This window comes from Canis lupus, chromosome 34, assembly GCF_011100685.1.
Source record: "Canis lupus familiaris isolate Mischka breed German Shepherd chromosome 34, alternate assembly UU_Cfam_GSD_1.0, whole genome shotgun sequence".
NCBI lineage: Eukaryota > Metazoa > Chordata > Mammalia > Carnivora > Canidae > Canis > Canis lupus.
In genome coordinates, this window is record NC_049255.1 from 18,124,548 (window position 1) to 18,142,772 (window position 18,225).

General features: G+C 36.8%; 1 protein-coding gene and 1 pseudogene across 1 annotated transcript in view; one reads left to right on the forward strand and one right to left on the reverse strand.

Annotated features, from left to right (window-relative positions):
* C34H3orf70 (chromosome 34 C3orf70 homolog) overlaps nt 1-18,225 on the reverse strand; it is a 78,701-nt gene that overhangs the window by 47,491 nt on the left and 12,985 nt on the right. The gene's annotated exons all lie outside the window — the stretch shown is intronic.
* LOC100685185 lies at nt 15,739-16,231 on the forward strand (annotated as a pseudogene).

Here is an 18,225-nt window from a genome sequence, read left to right on the forward strand (position 1 = left end):
TAGGCTCCCTGCACAGTAGGGAGCCTGCTTCTCCTTCTGCTCCTCTTCCCATTGTTCATGATCTCTCTCTCTCTCTCTCTCAAATAAATAAATAAAATCTAAAAGAAAAGAAAGAAGACAATCTCCCAACAAACAAAAGTCCAGGACCAGACGATTTTACAGGTGAATTCTACCAAACATTTAAAGTGATAATACCTATTTTTCTCAAACTGTTCCGAAAAATAGAAGAGGAAGTATAGCTTCCAAGTTCATTCTATGAGGCCGGCATTCCCTGACCAAAACCAGACAGACACCACCAAAAAAATAGAACTACAGGCCAATATCGCTAATGAACATGGATGCAAAAACCTTAAAAAAACAAAACAAAAAAAAAAAAAAAAACACAGCAAACCAAATCCAACAATACATTAAAAAAAAAAAATTCACCACAATCAAGTGGTGTTTATTCCTCAGATGCAAGGATGGTTTAATACTGACAAATCAATTAATGTGATACATCACATCAATAATAGAAAGGATTAAAAAAAACCCATTTGATCATTTAAATAGATGCAGAAAAAGCATTTGACAAAGTACAACATCCATTCATAATAAAAACCGTCAACAACAACAACAACAAAAAACCGTCAACAAAGTAGGTATAGAGGGAACATACCTCAACATATTAAAGGCCTTTTATGAAAAACACACAGCAAATAACATATTCAATGGAGAAAAACTGAAAGCTTTTCCCCTAAGGTCAGGAATAAGATAAGAATGTCTGTTCTCACAGCTTCTATTCAACATAATACTGAAAGTCCTAGCCACAGCAATCAGACAACAAAAAGAAATAAGAGGTATCCAAATTGGTAAAGAAGAAATAAAACGTTCACTATTTGCAGATGACATGATACTATATATACTATATATAGAAAACCCAAACCCAAAAGACTCCACAAGAAAACTACTGGGTCAGATAAATGAATTTAGTAAAGTCTCAGTATACAAAAATCAACATACAGAAATCTGTTCCATTTCTATATATACATGAAGCAGCACAAAGAGAAATTATGAAAACAATTTCATTTAAGTTGGACCAAAAATAATAAAGTACCTAGGAACAAACTTAACCAAAGAGATAAGAGACCTATTTTCTGAAAGCTAAAACACTGATGAAAGAAATTGAAGATGACAGAAATAAATGGAAAAATATTCTATGCTCATGGACTGGAAGAACAAATATTGTTAAAATGTCCATACTACCCAAAGCAATCTACAGATTTAATGCAATCTCTATCAAAATACCAACAGCATTTTTCACAGAAATAGAATTCTAAAATACCTACAAAACCACAAAAGACCCCAAACAGCCACAGCAATTTTGAAAAATAGATTAAAGACCTAAATGTAAGACCTGAAACCCAAAAATCCTAGAAGAGAGCCCAGGCAGTAATTTCTCGGATATCAGCCATGGCAACATTTTTCTACATATGTCTTCTGAGGCAAGGGAAATAAAAGCAAAAATAAACTATTGGGCCTATACCAAAATAAAAAGCTTCTGCACAGCAAAGGAAATAACCAGCAAAACTAAAAGTCAACCTATGAAATGGAGGAAGTTTTTTGCAAATGACATATCTGATAAAGGTTTAGTATCCAAAATATATAAAGAACTATACAATTCAACACTGAAAAAAAATCCAATTTAAAAATGGGCAGAGACATGAATAGACACTTCTCCAAAGAAGACATACAGAGGGCCAAAAGACACATGAAAAGATACTCAACATCACTCATCACCGGGGAACTTCAAATCAAAACCACAATGACATATCATTTCATACCTATCAGAATGGCTAAAATAAAAAACACATGAAATATAAAGTGCTGCCAAGGATGTGGTGAAAAAGGAATCCCCTTACACTATTGGTGGGAATGCAAACTCATGCAGCTCCAAACTCATGTGACCCAAGAATCACATTACTGGGTATCTACTCCAAAAATACAAAAACACTAATTCAAAGAGATACCTGTACCCTTATATCTATAGAAGCATTATTTACAACAGTCAAATTATAGAAGCAGTCCAAGTAACCACCGATAGATGAATGGATAAAAAAGATGTGGTACACACATATATGCCATAAATAGAATATTACTCAGCCATAAAAAGAATGCAATCTTGTCATTTGCAACATAGATAGAACTAGGGAGTATAATTCACTTATTTCACTTAGACACAGAGAGAGAGGCAGAGATACAGGCAGAGAGAGAGAGAGGCAGGCTCCCTGCAGGGAGCTAGATGTGGGACTCAATCCCAGGACTCCAGGATCATGACCTGAGCCAAAGGCAGATGCTCAATCATTGAGCCACCCAGATGTCCCTAATCAAGTAATTTAAAATAATGTTAACTGTGTTAAATCATTTAACAAATAGTCATTTAGGGCCCCTCATTGATTATATTTTTAATTCAATTACCTATTTTTTAACAGAAAGTTTGTGGGGCACCTGGGGTCTCAAATGGTTAAGCAACTGACACTTGATTTTGGCTCAGATCATGATCTTGGGGTTGGGGTGGTGTGACTGAGCTCCACACTCAGTGAGGAGTCTGCTTCCTCCTTCTCCCTTTCCCTCTCTCTCTAAAATAAATAAATCCTTTACTTATTTTTTTAAAGATTTTATTTGAGAGACAGAGAATGAGTGAGTAAGAGAACACAAGCAGGGGGGAGAAGCAGAGGAAGCAGATTTACTGCTGAGCAGGGAGCCTGACACAGGGCTCAATCTCCAGACTCCAGTATCATGACCTGAGCCAAAGCAGACACTTAACTGGGCCACCCAGGCACCCCTAAATAAATAAGTCCTAAAAAGAAAAGAAAAGAAAGTTTCTAAGTATGAAAGTTTGGTCTTTAAATTATTACATTTTTCAGAGAGGCAATAATTGAATGAGATTAGTGAATTAATTTATTATTATTAATTATCACTTTTACACCCTCTTCAAAATAAAGGACTATCAAAATGATAGCTGTACATAAAACGGAAAACTTCTCATTGAGGCTCATATGATCCTGTAATTCTGTTTAAAGTAAATCCAGGGCAGCCAAGTGGCTCAGCGGTTTAGCGCCTCCTTCAGCCCAGGGCGTGACCCTGGAGACCCAGGATCAAGTCCCACGTCGGGCTCCCGGCATGGAGCCTGCTTCTCCCTCTGCCTGTGTCTCTGCCTCTCTGTGTCTCTCATGAATAAATAAATAAAATCTTTAAAAAAAAGTCAATTCAAATTTAAATACAGAAATAAGTATACTGATCATATCTTGAATGGAAAATATAAGTACACAGCTTTAACAAATTTGCACAATTAAAATTTCACATGTGAAATGTGTATCAATTCTAAAACAGCTTCTCAGGCTGCTAGAAGCTGTTAATAAGTCTGTTATTTAAATGAGGCTTGAGGGATCCCTGGGTGGCGCCGCGGTTTGGCGCCTGCCTTTGGCCCAGGGCGCGATCCTGGAGACCCGGGATCGAATCCCACGTCGGGCTCCCGGTGCATGGAGCCTGCTTCTCCCTCTGCCTGTGTCTCTGCCTCTCTCTTTCTCTCTCTGTGACTATCATAAGTGGATAAAAATTAAAAAAAAAAAAAATAAATAAAATAAATAAATAAATAAATAAATGAGGCTTGATATTGCTAAATAATAAAAGCACTTTGTAGATAGAGAGTTAATATTAAATTAAAAGTATAATAAAGGCCTTAGCTCTTTAAATATAATATTTAGGGCAGCCTGGGTGGCTCAGCAGTTTAGTGCTGCTTTCGGCCCAGGGTGTGATCCTGGAACCCGGGATCGAATTCCACATCTGGCTCCCTGCATGGAGCCTGCTTCTCCCTCTGCCTGTGTCTCTGCTTCTCTCTCTCTCTCTGTGTCTCATGAATAAATAAATAAAATCTTAAAAAAAAAAATATAATATAATATTTAATACTATCTCAAAAGACAAGCAACAATACTAAAACAAAACTTCATTTTTGGTAACAGTTCTAATATACTCAGTAGATCTTGAACAAAAAGCCATTATAAATAACAGCAGAGAGTATCTCCTGACTACTATTGTTTAAAAAAATAAATAGTACCATTCAGAAATACAGAAAAATAAGTATCCTAACACTGGGATAGAAGAGGAGTCATCTACAATTTGTACAAGCATATTTTGGAGATATTGTAAGTTAGGTTCTAGACCCCTGTAATAAAGCAAATATTACAATAAAGCAAAGCAAATCAATGTTGGGGTTTCCCAGTGGATATAAAAGTTACGTTTAACTTTTGATACTATAGTCTATTAAAATAGCATTGTCTAAAAAACAAAGTACATATCTTGATTTACAAATACTTTATTGCTAAAAATGCTAACCATTTTCTGAGCTTTTAGCAAGTCATAATCTTTTTGCTAATGGAGGGTCCTGTCTCAATGTTGATGGCTGCTGACTGATCAGGGTGGTAACTGACAATTTCTTAAAATAAGACACAATAAAGTTTGCCACATCAATGGACTCTTCCTTTAACTTGAACACTGAGAGGCCACTAGAGGGTTATTAGCTGGCTTAACTTCAATGTTGTTGTGTCTCAGGGAACAGGGAGGCCCAATGAGAGGGAAAGAGATGGAAGAGCAGCCAGTCGGTAGAGCAGTCAGGACACACAACATTTATCCATTAAGCTTGCCATCTTCTATAGGAGCAGTTTGTGGCACCAAAATGATTACAATACTAACATCAAAGATCACTGAGCACAGGTCACCATAACAAAGAAAAAGTGTGAAATACTACATGAATTGCCAAATGTGACACAGAGACACAGATTAAGCAAATGTTGGGAAAATGGAACCAATAAACTTGCTCCACAGAGTTGCCACAAACCTTCAATTTGTAGAAAATGCGGTATTTGCAAAGTATTATCGTAAAGTGAAGCACAACAGAATAAGATGAGGTATGCCTGTATTGTTCTCATATTGAAAACTAAGAGATCATAATTCTACAACAATGTGATTGCAATCTATATAAAATGTTCATTTTTTTAAAAAGCTAGTTTGCCAAATTGTATATTCTCTAAATTTAAACATGAGGAAATATCAGACAAGCCCAACTTGAAGGACATCCTATAAAATAACTGACCGATACTCTTTTTTTTTTTTTAAGATTTATTTATTTTATTTATTCATGAGAGAGAGAGAGAGAGAGAGAGAGTCTGAGACACAGGAGGAAGGAGAAGCAGGCTCCATGCCAGGTGCCAGACGCAGGACTCGATCGGGGGACTCCAGGATTGCGCCCTGGGCCAAAGGCAGGCGCCAAACCGCTGAGCCACCCAGGGATCCCCTGACCAATACTCTTAATTTATCAAGGTCAAGAAAAACTGAGGAGTTGCTCCAATTTAAAAAAAGACATAACAACTAAATACAACATGGCATCCTGGATTTGACCCTGAGCAAGAAAAGAATGTCGGTAGTAGGACCACTGGGGAAATTTGAATAGTCCATGAATTAGATTAGGTATCAGCAAACCTTTGTGTAAAGGGCCATATAGCAAATACCTTAGGATTTGTGGGCCACATAAGGTCTCTATCACATAGTCCTTTGATTTTTTAATAACCCTTTATAACTTTAATAAAAATGTACGATCCATCTTAACTTACAGGCCTTACAAAACACACAGGCCTGATTTTGATAATGATACTGCAGAAATAGAAAATTAATATTAATATTTAGGGAAATCTGGGTGGAGAGTATATAAAAATTTGTAATATTTTCCTCAGTCTGAAATTATTTCAAAATGAAGAGTTTAGAGGCACCTGGGTGGCTCCATTGGTTAAGTGTCTGCCTTCGGCTCAGGTTATGATCCCAGAGTCCTGGGATCCCATTTCAGGCTCCCTGCTCAGCAGGGGACCTGCTTCTCCCTCTTCCTCTGCTAATATTGGATGGATAAATGGAGTACACCTGAGTGTAGCTCTAGAAGGGCAACTAGGATAAAGAGGTAGAGATCTGGGGATCCCTGGGTGGTGCAGCAGTTTGGTGCCTGCCTTTGGCCCAGGGCGCGATCCTGGAGACCCGGGATCGAATCCCACATCGGGCTCCCGGTGCATGGAGCCTGCTTCTCCCTCTGCCTGTGTCTCTGCCCCCCCCCCCCCCCCCGTGTGACTATCATTAAAAAAAAAAACCACAAGAGGTAGAGATCTGAAGTGGACTAGGAAGTAGGACTTGTCAATATTAGAAATAACGTGCTAATAATTACACTGCCCAAAGATAGACTCTCCAGCTTCCTAAGCCTATATAGAGGCTGATAACCATTTTGAAAAAGGGTTATAGAAAATATTCAAAGTAGGGATCCCTGGGTGGCGGAGCAGTTTGGCACCTGCCTTTGGCCCAGGGCGCGATCCTGGAGACCCGGGATCGAATCCCACATCAGGCTCCCGGTGCATGGAGCCTGCTTCTCCCTCTGCCTGTGTCTCTGCCTCTCTCTCTCTCTCTCTCTCTCTCTCTCTCTCTCTGTGACTATCATAAATAAATAAATAAAAATTAAAAAAAAAAAAGAAAATATTCAAAGTAACAAGTTAGATTCAGATGGTTTTTAAGTTTCTCCAATTTTACATTCTTATTAATATTATTCACAAGCATTAGGACCCTCATATGTTATATATACTAAAAAATGAATTAACAGATCATGATTATAAATCTAAGAATATTTTATAAAAACAGCCATTATACAATGTAAGCAGAACATGGCTAATAAGACAAACACTGTGCCATTTAACAAAATCAATAACATGAGAAAAGCAGAGTTTACAATTTGCCAAGGCAAAAGAGGAAAGTCAAAATATAGTAAATGTATAAATTATTAAAGGTACATACAACAAAAGGCAGTTATTGTAAGAAAAATCTAATATTAATCTATTTAATCTACTTATTAAGAAGGCAATTTTAGACCTGTTCAATTACCAAAATATTTATATTCAAACCAAAAAATTATAACATACCTGTTCATATCATTCTGAGTTAAGAGAAGACTAGAGAATAATAAGTGATATAACATCCAAAAAGTAAAGTCTATATTAACAATAAATAAATTAAAACATAAGTAATATTTTCATCATTGGTTATGCAATGAAAGCTAAACAAATTGTGATATTTTGGCTTAGAGATATTCTCAAAATGAGCAACTAAAATAGGATCCAGCTCCTTCTTCATTGCACCTCTTAAAATATAATCTCTTAATTAAGGTAAATTAGTAGTACATAAAAAAAGGCAGCAAGAACTAAAACACCCCAGAAAAACAAACACAAAAAACTCCCTCTACTTTTCTTGTTGATTTCTTCCTATGAAGTCATTTCATGTTATATCAATTATATAACAAAATGACTCCGTAAAAATATTTTCCTGGGGCACCTGGGTGACTCGGTTGGTTAAGTGTTAACTCTTGATTTCAGTTCAGGTCATGTCATGATCTCAGGGTTTTAAGATCAAGCCCCAAGTCCAGCTCCTGCTTAAGATTCCCTCTCTGCCCACATTCCCCTACCCTCACACATGTGTGCACACGTGTGCATGTGCATACACTCCCACACACACACTTCCACTCTTCTCCTTCTTTATCTCAAAACATATGTGTATTTTTTCCTCTGAAGTCTGGGCTAGAAATAAATATAAATGAGGGATCCCTGGGTGGCGCAGCGGTTTGGCGCCTGCCTTTGGCCCAGGGCGCGATCCTGGAGACCCGGGATCGAATCCCACGTCGGGCTCCCGGTACATGGAGCCTGCTTCTCCCTCTGCCTATGTCTCTGCCTCTCTCTCTCTCTCTCTCTGACTATCATAAATAAATTAAAAAAAAAAAGAAATAAATATAAAGGAAATCTATTTCTCAATATAAGATATAAAATTAAGATTTTTTTCATACAACTTTTTTATTCATATAATTCACACACTATAAAATTCATCCTTTTATGTATATAAGCCAGCAGTTTTTAGTGTATTCACAAAGTTGTGCAAATATCACCACTACCTAATTCCACATGTTCATTATCCTGAAAAGAAACCCCATACCTACTAGCAGTCACTCTCTGTGATTAATTTTATGTCAACCATAAAATTATTTATTTTGTCATCATATTGTGCCTTGGTTAAACATTATTTCAGGGTGTGTCTGTGGAGGTGTTTCTGGATAAGATTAGCATTTGACGGACTCAGTAAAGTAGACTGCCCTCCCCCATGTGGGTAAGCATCACCCAATTCCTTGAGGGCTGAAAAGAACAAAAGAAAAGGAAGAAGGAATTCACCACTTATTGCTTTCTACCTGCCTAAATTGGGACACCTCATCTTCTCTAATTCTCATACTGAGATTCAAACCATCAGCATTGCTGGTTCTCAAACCTTCAGATTCAAAATGAATTACACTACCAGCTTTCCTGGGTCTCCAGCTTGCAGACGGCAGATAGTAGGACTTAGCCTCCTTTATCACAGGAGCCAATTCATCATAATAAATCTCCTTTTCTGTGTTGTGTGTGTGGGGAGTGTGTGTGTTTTGTACAGGTTCTATTTCTCTGGAAAACCCTAAAACACTCTCAATTCTTCCCTCCTCTAGCTAGCAGAAGTCACTGATCTATTGTCTCTATGGACTTACCTATTCTGGGTATTTTACACAAAGGGAATCATACCATGAATGGTGTGGCTTATTTCACTTAGCACAAGGTTTTCAAGGTTCATTCATGTTATAGCATGTACCAGTAGTAGTTCTTCATTCCTTCTTGTTGCCAAGTAACAGTCCATGTGTGGATAGATCATACCTTATTTATCTCATCAACTTGACAGACATTTGGGTTGTTTCCACTTTTTGGACAATATGGATAATACTTCTATGACGTTTGTGCACAAGTTTTTATGTGGACATGTTTCACTTCTTTTGAGTAAATATCTAGGAGTGAAATTAAGTCATATGATAAATCTATGTTTAACATGTTGAGTAACTGCCAAGCTGTTTTCCAAATTGGTTATACCACTTTACATTCCCACCAGAAATGCATGAGGGTTCTAATTTCTATACATCCTTGCCAATACTTATTATCTTCCCTTTTTATTACTGCCTCAGAGTGTGTGTGAAGTGGTATCTCATTGTGGCTTTAAAAAATAATTCTTAAATGATTGCCAGGCTAAAAGTGTAAGCAATCAAATGGCTATCACCTTACCCACAAAATAATTTTATATAAGTTGTAATTTGACCCAAAAGTTAACCATATTAAGTCTCTGATCAGATGATAATTCCTACATGATCTGAATGGAGGCACTTACTACTCAACAAAAAGGAACCAAGTGGTAATACCTTGTTAGAGTAGAGTTTTCTACAGTCTAATGTCTGGCTAACAAGATCATTATTGTACTTACTGCCTATTATACTGAATTCATATGTCCATATATTTATACTCCATGTTGTTCCAAAAAGAGCTTTGAAGCAACTTTTAAAAAGACATACCATACGGTAGGAATTTTAAAAATAGATTTGTTTCCAATTATATGGTTTACTAGGCAACCAGGCTAACCCTCCTGCCAAACATAATTTTTAAATGCTAGAAAACATTTTAATATTCCCACTACATTGATGAAAAAAAGTATGGAATTATAAGGGCAAAATCTAAGTAAAGACAGAAACTCAGTGAAATGAATGTATAAATGAACATGGTATTTACTTTGAGGATATGTGCAGGAATAGGTGAACTTGAGCTTTGGTTTATATACCCTTTTGGGAGCTTTGTTCAAGAGACAAAGCTTAAGGCTTACCAAACAGTCTAAGAAGAAATTCCCCATGAAGTTGATATCAGTGTGATAATATTAAATTAAAAACAAACATACTCCTGCAGGGGTTTTATAAATCTGAAACTTAACGACATATGAGAAGAGAAGGCAAAAGAAAAACAACAACAACAAAAAAAAAACTCCTAAGCAAAAGCTGTCCTTTTATCATTTTTAACCAAACTTCATGCTTCCCAGTGGTCCAAATATGTTGCTATTTTTTTACTTTAAAGCAATCCTGTACTAATAGTGCCCATAGGACAGTAAGCAGAAATGAAAGCAAATCCTGGCTGGAGGAATTCCCATGGATAACATTCCAAGAAGTAGGTGCTCACAGTTAAAAAAAAATTACAAGATATAAAAATGAACAAGACTCTTAGGAAATCCAGTAGAATCAGATCTACAAAACTTCTGGAGCAATCAGAAACAGAATATAAAATAAGTATACTTGTTATGTTTACAGAAGTAAAAGGAATTGAAAAGATGAGTAAAAACAAGGTAATTATTAAAATGAGCAAGTCTTCAAAACGACTATTTGATAAAGTACTAAATAGAACGCCTATAAAATAATACAATAAGTAAAAAATTCAATGGATTAATTTAATAACAGCTTAAACCCAATTGAAAAGCTAGTAAACCAGAAGGCATATCTAAAGAAATTATTGAGAATGCAAGATAGAATGACAGAGGGATTCATGATAGGAAACAGAATTTAAAAGTCATGGATAAAGTAAAAAATATAAAATTCATCTAATTAGAGTTCCAAAGGAAAGAAATATTGAGAATATGGAAATCATAAAATTTGAAGAGTAGTCAAGTATTTTCTGAAACTGAGAAAAGACATCAATCCACAGACTAAAAAAGCTAAATGAATCCCAAACAGAAGAAAAAGAATATCACATATAGAAACACAATAAAATGTGTAATACCAAAGACTAAGAGACCATATGAAAGCAGAGGGGAAAGAGATAACCTTCAAAGAAATGACAAATTGACAGCTGACTTCTCCATAGTAACAATGAGATGAGAAAAAAGTGGAATAATGTATTCAATATACTGGAAGTCTCTACTCAGTGAAAATGTCTTTTTTTTTTTTTAATGAAAATGTCTTTGAAAAATGTAAAAACAAATACAAATATGCTCAACATCACTTATAACATGAGGAATGAAAACTAAAGATATAATGAAATATCATTTCTAATCAATCACATCAGTCAAAATTCAAAAGCTTGACAAACACTCTACTAGACTGTGAGAAATATAGGCATTCTTATGTGCTGCTAGCAGGAAGACAAATGGTACAACCCATATGGAGCAAAATTTGGCAAATCTAACAAAAAATATGCATTTATTCTTTGATCCAGCCATCCCACTTCTAGGGCTTCACTCTAAAGATACACCACTACAAAAATATAGCAATATATATACCAGTTATGCACTGCAACATTAATTGTAACAAAATAGGAGGAAAAAACCAAAATGCCCAGCAATAACAAAATTGGTTAAAAACCTACTGTACATATAGATGCAACAGAACACTATTCATGTATAAAGAAATGAGAAGGATCTCCATGAATGGCTAGTAAATGGTTTTTAGAAATAAATAGTAAACTAAAAAGGCATGAGGCAATAATAGTGTATGATTAGCTTGGTTTAAGAAAGTGAAATAAGGGATCCCTGGGTGGCGCAGCGGTTTGGCGCCTGCCTTTGGCCCAGGGCGCGATCCTGGAGACCCGGGATCGAATCCCACATCGGGCTCCCGGTGCATGGAGGCTGCTTCTCCCTCTGCCTATGTCTCTGCCTCTCTCTCTCTCTCTGTGACTATCATAAATAAATAAAAATTTTTTTAAAAAGTGAAATAAGAATGTATATGTGCACATAAATACACAAATGTGTGTGCACACATAATACACTTACTTCTGTAGAAAGAAACGCAAAATACAACAGAAAATTTAAAAAATGTGTATCTGGAGGAGGTGAATTGGAATGGGGTAGAAGGTACAGAAATATAAGTGAGATTTTTCTCAGTTTTTCTTTATATAATATAGTTTTGATTTTTTAGTACATACCCAAAAACTAAAATCAAATCAAGATAGAGACAAATACTTCCAGGAAGATGAAGTAGACATACTTTTTCCTATTCTTCTGTACTAAATACAACTAAAACCCCTAGACATTATATATAAAACAGAAGATGAGTTCTAAGAAGGAAGAAAAGAAGGCTGACCAGCTAGCAATCTCAGGATCTAAGTAACAATATGGCAGCGAGTTCCCAATTTTTTTGTGTGGGTTTATATGCCAGGCTTGGACAAAATGTCAACCAAAAAAGCCAATAGAACCAGACAAAAGATGCCCCAACATATGTCTGCTCTCTCTGGCCAAAGGACAAGGAGCAACCTAGCATGACAGAAAACTTAACATCAGAGAAAAAACTGTGTATTCCACCTAATCCATGACAGCAAAGACAAGAGGGAGAGAAAGAAACTGGATTTCTAATGCTGAAAAGCTCGAATAAGGTTTCTTAACTCAAGTGGTGTCAGAGATCTAGTGGAAAGTTAGGTAATGAAGTCATCCCTACTGTGGGGTCAGTGGAAACCCCTTGGAGAGCCAGAGCCACTCCCACCTAGCAGTAACAAGCAATACTCCCCCTCTAGGTGTCAGAAGAGGCTGAAAGTAGCACCTGGACTTTTACCTCTTCCTGGCAGTAATAAGGAAGTGCCCCTTTCCCTTGCTAGAGTGGTATCAAAAAATCTGGCAAAACCTGAGAGTTTAAGATCAAGAATCTTGGGATCCATGGGTGCCGCAGCAGTTTGGCGCCTGCCTTTGGCCCAGGGCACAATCCTGAAGATCCAGGATCGAATCCCACATCGGGCTCCCGGTGCATGGAGCCTGCTTCTCCCTCTGCCTGTGTCTCTGCCTCTGTGTGTGTGTGTGTGTGTGTGTGTGTGTGTGTGTGTGACTATCATAAATAAATAAAAATTTATTTAAAAAAAAAAGATCAAGAATCTTATAATACAAAAAAACCCAGGTTTCACCTGAAAATCACTGTACCAAGAAATCAGGGGAACTCAAACTGAATGAAAAGTGACAATCAATAGATGCCAACATTGAGATGACAAAGATGTTAGAATAATCTGACAAGAAATTTAAAGTAGACATTATTTCAAAAAATATTTCAGTGAGCAATTATAAGTATGCTTGAAACAAAGGCAAATACAGAAAGTCTCAAAAAAGAAATGGTCTCAGCAAACAGAAAAATTAGAATCAAATATGAGAACTGAAAAATATAATAACTAAACCAGAAAGCTCACTGGATGGGCTCAACAAAAGAATGGGAAAAGCAAAATTTCAATGGACTGGATGATAGAACAACAGAAAGTACCCAATTGTATAGAAAGAGTAAACAGACTTAAAAAAATGGACAGAACTGTTAAAGCCATGGGACTATAGCAACAACAACAACATCAACATCTAATATTTGTGTTACTGAAGTCCCCAGAAGAAAGGAAAAAAACAGCAGAGTGGAAAAATTATTTAAAGAAATAATGACTGAAAACCTCCCAGATTTGGCTAGAGACATACCATATAGGTTCAAGCACCTGAGCAAACCACAAACAGGATAAACCCCAAAAAAAAATCCAGGCGAGGACACATCACATTCAAACTTCTGAAAACTAAAGACAAAGAAAAAAATCTTGAAGGCAGCTAGGAAAAAATAGTTCCTTACCTATTAAGATAAAAAATTCAAATATAAGTGATCAGAGCAGATTAAACCAAGAGCTGGTTCTTTGAAAAGACAAACGAAATCAATAAACCTTTAGCCAGACTCATCAAGAAAAAAAAAAAAAAGAAACCAAATAAATGAAATTGAAAACAAAAGAGAAGTAACAATAGACACTACAGAAATACAAATTACAGGAGACTACTATAAAAAAAAATCCTATGCCACCAAATTAGACAACTTAGAATAATTAAATTCCAAGAAACATACAGTCTTCCAAAACTGAATCAAGAAGAAACAGAAAATCTGAACAGACCAACAGACCAAGTAATAAAATTGAATTGGTAATCAAAAAAACTACTAAAAAATGAAAGTACAGGAGTAGATATATTCACAGCTGAATTCTACCAAACATTTAAAGGAGAGTTAATACTCACTCTCAAAGTATTCCAAAAAGTACAAGAGGGAGAATGGCTTCTAAATACATCCTATGAGGCCGGAATTATACAGATACCAAAACAAAACAAAGACACCATACACAAAAGAAAACTACAGACCTGTATCACTGATGAGCACAGATACAAAAATCCTCAACAAAATATTCACAAACTACATTCAACAGTACATTAAAAGGATCATTCACCAAAATCAAGCAAGATTTAATTCAGAGATGGAAGGATGGCTTAACATTCACAAATCAATGTGATACACCACCCAAAGAATAAAAATCGTATGATCATCTCAATACCTTTTTGAATTAGTACTTTTGTTTTCTTTGGGTAAATCCTCAGTGATAGAATTATTGGATCATATGGTATTTCTGTTTTTAATTTTTTGAGGAATCTCCCTCCATACTGTTTTTCCACAGTGGCTGCACCAATTTACATTCCACCAGTAGTACACACAGACTCCTTTTTCGCCACATCTTTGTCAACATGTACTTATTGTCTTTTTTATTCTAGCCATTCTAATGGGTGTGAGGTGATAGCTCAATGTGGTTTTGATTTGCATTTCCCTGATGATTAATGATGTTGAGCATCTTTCCGGGTGTCTGTCTGTTTTTAGTTTTTAAAGATTTTATTTATTTATTCATGAGAGACACAGAGAGAGAGAGAGAGAGAGGCGCAGAGACACAGGCAGAGGGAGAAACATGCAGAGAGTCTGACACGGGACTCGATCCCAGGTCTCCAGGATCATGCCCTGGGCTGAAGGCAGCGCTAAACCGCTGAGCCACCCAGGCTGCCCACCATGTGTCTGTTTGATGTCTGTCATCTTTGGAAAAATGTCTATTCAGGTTCTCTGAATTTGTAAAAATCAAATGATTATCATTATTATTTGGTGTTATGTAAGTTCTTTATATATTTTGGATATTAACCCCTTATTGGATATATCATTTGAAAATATTTTCTCCCATTCAAGTAGGTTGCCTTGTCATTTTGTTGATGATTTCCTTAAATATACAGAAGCAGTTGTGTTGTATCTATATCAGATAAAGTAGAAAAGAAGAGCAAAGAAAATTACCAGAGACAGAGAGGAACAGTTGATAATGAAAAAAAGGCTCAATCTGACTGGACAACATGGTAATTCTAAACATATATGCACCAAACAACAGAACTGAAGCAAAAGCTGACAGAGGTGAAAGGAGAAATAAATAAATTCCCAATTTAGATGGAGTCATCAACACTCTTCTTTTGGCAACTGACTTAACATTTAGACATAAAATAAGCAAGGATGCAGAACTCAACGACACAATCAACCAATAGGATCTAGTAGATGTTTACTGAACTTCACCTAAAAACTGCAGAATACCCATTCTTTTTAATTGTCACATGACAATTAAATGACATCTAGGCCATAAAACAAAATTCAACAAGTTTAAAAGAATTAAAATCATACAAAGTGTGTTCTTGGCCACAGGAGATCAAACTATAAATCAATTAAACATAAAAGTAACAGGAAAATCTCCAAACACTTCTAAACTAAACAACGCTTTTATTTTTAATTTTTTTTTTTTTTTTTTTTAATGATAGTCACACACAGAGAGAGAGAGAGAGGCAGAGACAGAGGCAGAGGGAGAAGCAGGCTCCATGCAGGGAGCCCGACGTGGGACTCGATCCCGGGTCTTCAGGATTGTGCCCTGGGACAAAGGCAGGCGCCAAACCGCTGCGCCACCCAGGGATCCCTACACGACGTTTTTAAATAATCCATGGGCCTTTTTCCTCTGGGCCGCCAACATGCCATCCAGACTGAGGAAGACCCGGAAACTTCGGGGTCCAGTGAGCCACGCCACGGCCGCATCGGCAAACACCGGGTGCACCCAGGAGGCCGGGGTAATGCTGGTGGCGTGCATCATCACAGGATCAACTTCGACAAATATCACCCAGGTTACTTTGGAAAAGTCGGTATGAGACATTAGCACTTAAAGAGGAACGGGAGCTTCTGCCCAACTGTCAACCTTGATAAACTGTGGACCTTAGTCAGTGAGCAGACACGGGTGAATGCTGCCAAAAACAAGCCTGGAGCTGCTCCTATTATCGATGTGGTGCGATCGGGCTACTACAGTTTTCGGAAAGGGAAAGCTCCCAAAACAGCCTGTCATCGTGAAGGCCAAATTCTTCAGTAGAAGAACTGAGGAGAAGATAAAGGGTGTGGGGGGCGCCTGCGTTCTAGTAGCTTGAAGCCACATAGGGGGAGGTTCATTAAATGCTAACAAGTGCTTTTAAAAAATAATAATAATAAAAAATAAATAAATAAATAAATAATCAATCAATCAATCCATGGGTTAGAAAGATGTTTCAAAGGAAATCAAAATATACATTGAACTGAATAAAAATGAAAATAAAACATCTCAAAATCTGTAGTACACAGCTAATGCAGTGCTGGGAGGGATTTTTATAGCAATAAATGCATATATTAGTAAAGAAGAGGGGCATCTAGGTGGCTCAGTCAATTGAGTGTCTGACTCTTGATCTCAGGCCAGGTCTTGATCTCAGCCCAGGTCTTGATCTCAGGGTTATGAGTTCAAGCCCCATGTTGGGCTCCCTGCTGGCTGTGGAGCCTACTTAAAAAAAAAAAAAAAAAAGAGGGACACCTGAGTGGCTAACTGGTTGGGCATCTGCCTTCAGCTCAGGGAATGATCCCAGAGTTCTGGGATCGAGTCCCACATTGGGCTCCCTGCAGGGAGGCTGCTTCTCCCTCTGTCTCTCATGAATAAATAAATAAAATCTTAAAAAAAAATAAAAGAGGAAAAGTCTTAAATTAATAATCTTAAATTTCCATCCTCAAGAAGATAAAAAAGCAGCAGCATAAAATAAACCCAAAGCAAGCAGAAGGGCATAATAAAGATGACAGGAGAAATCAATGATACTGAAAACAGAAAAACAATAGAAAAAAATTAATGAAACAAAGAACTGTCAATAAAATTGACAGACCAAGCAAGACTGACAAGGAATAAAGAAAAAAGATACAAATTAGCAATGTTAGGAATGAAGTATGGGATATCACTACAGACTATGCAAGCATCAAAAGTATAATTAAGGAATACTATAAACAACTCTACACACATAAATTTGACAACTTAGAATGAAACAAACCAATTCCTTAAAAAGATGAACTACCATGGTTTACCAATTAGTAATAATTTGAAGAACTTCTTAACTATAAAGGAAATTGAATTAGTAATTTAAAACTCCCAAAAAGAAAATCTCCAGGCCCAGATGATTTCACTAGAGAATTCTACCAAATAATTAAAATTAAAATTAACATCAGTTCTAAATAATTTCTTTCAGAAAACAGAAGAGGGAGAGAAACTTCTTAGTTTATTGTATGAACCTTTATTACCCTGATACCAAAACCAAAGACAACACAAAAAAGAAAAATACTGGGATCCCAGGGTGGCGCAGCGGTTTGGCGCCTGCCTTTGGCCCAGGGCATGATCCTGGAGACCCAGGATCGAATCCCACATCGGGCTCCCGGTGCATGGAGCCTGCTTCTCCCTCTGCCTGTATCTCTGCCTCTCTCTCTCTCTCTCTCTCTCTGTGACTATCATAAATAAATAAAAAAAAAAAAAGAAAAATACTGATCAACACCCCTCATAAATACAGACATAAAAATCCTTAATAAACTGTTAGCAAACACAATTTGGTACCATATAATAAAAAGAACCACACACATTTGATAAAGGATTGCTATCCAAAATATACAAAGACTCTAAAAACTCTACAAGACATATGATTTAAAAATGGGCCAGCAGCCCATGGGTGGCTCAATCAATTGGGCATCCAACTCTTGGTTTCAGCTCAGTGCATAGTCTCAGTCGTGAGATCAAGCCCCACATTGGCTCTGTGCTTGGTGAGGAGTCTACTTGGGATTCTCTCCCTCTCTCTCTCTCTCTCTCTCTCTCTCTCTCCCCCTCTGGCCTTCCCACTGCTCATGTGCTCTCTCTCTAAACATATAAATAAATAAACAAATAAAATCTTTAAAAACATCGTTCAAAGATCTCAACAGACAACTCACCAAAGATATACAGATAGCATATAAGAGATACTCCACATCATATGTCGTCACAGAAACACAAATTAAAACAATATGAGAGTTCATTACACACTTATTAGAATGGCCAAAATCTGGAACCCTGATAATACTAAATGCTAGCAAAGATGTAGAGCAACAAGAATTCTCATACATTGCTGGTGGGAATGCAAAATGGTAGTTACTTTGGA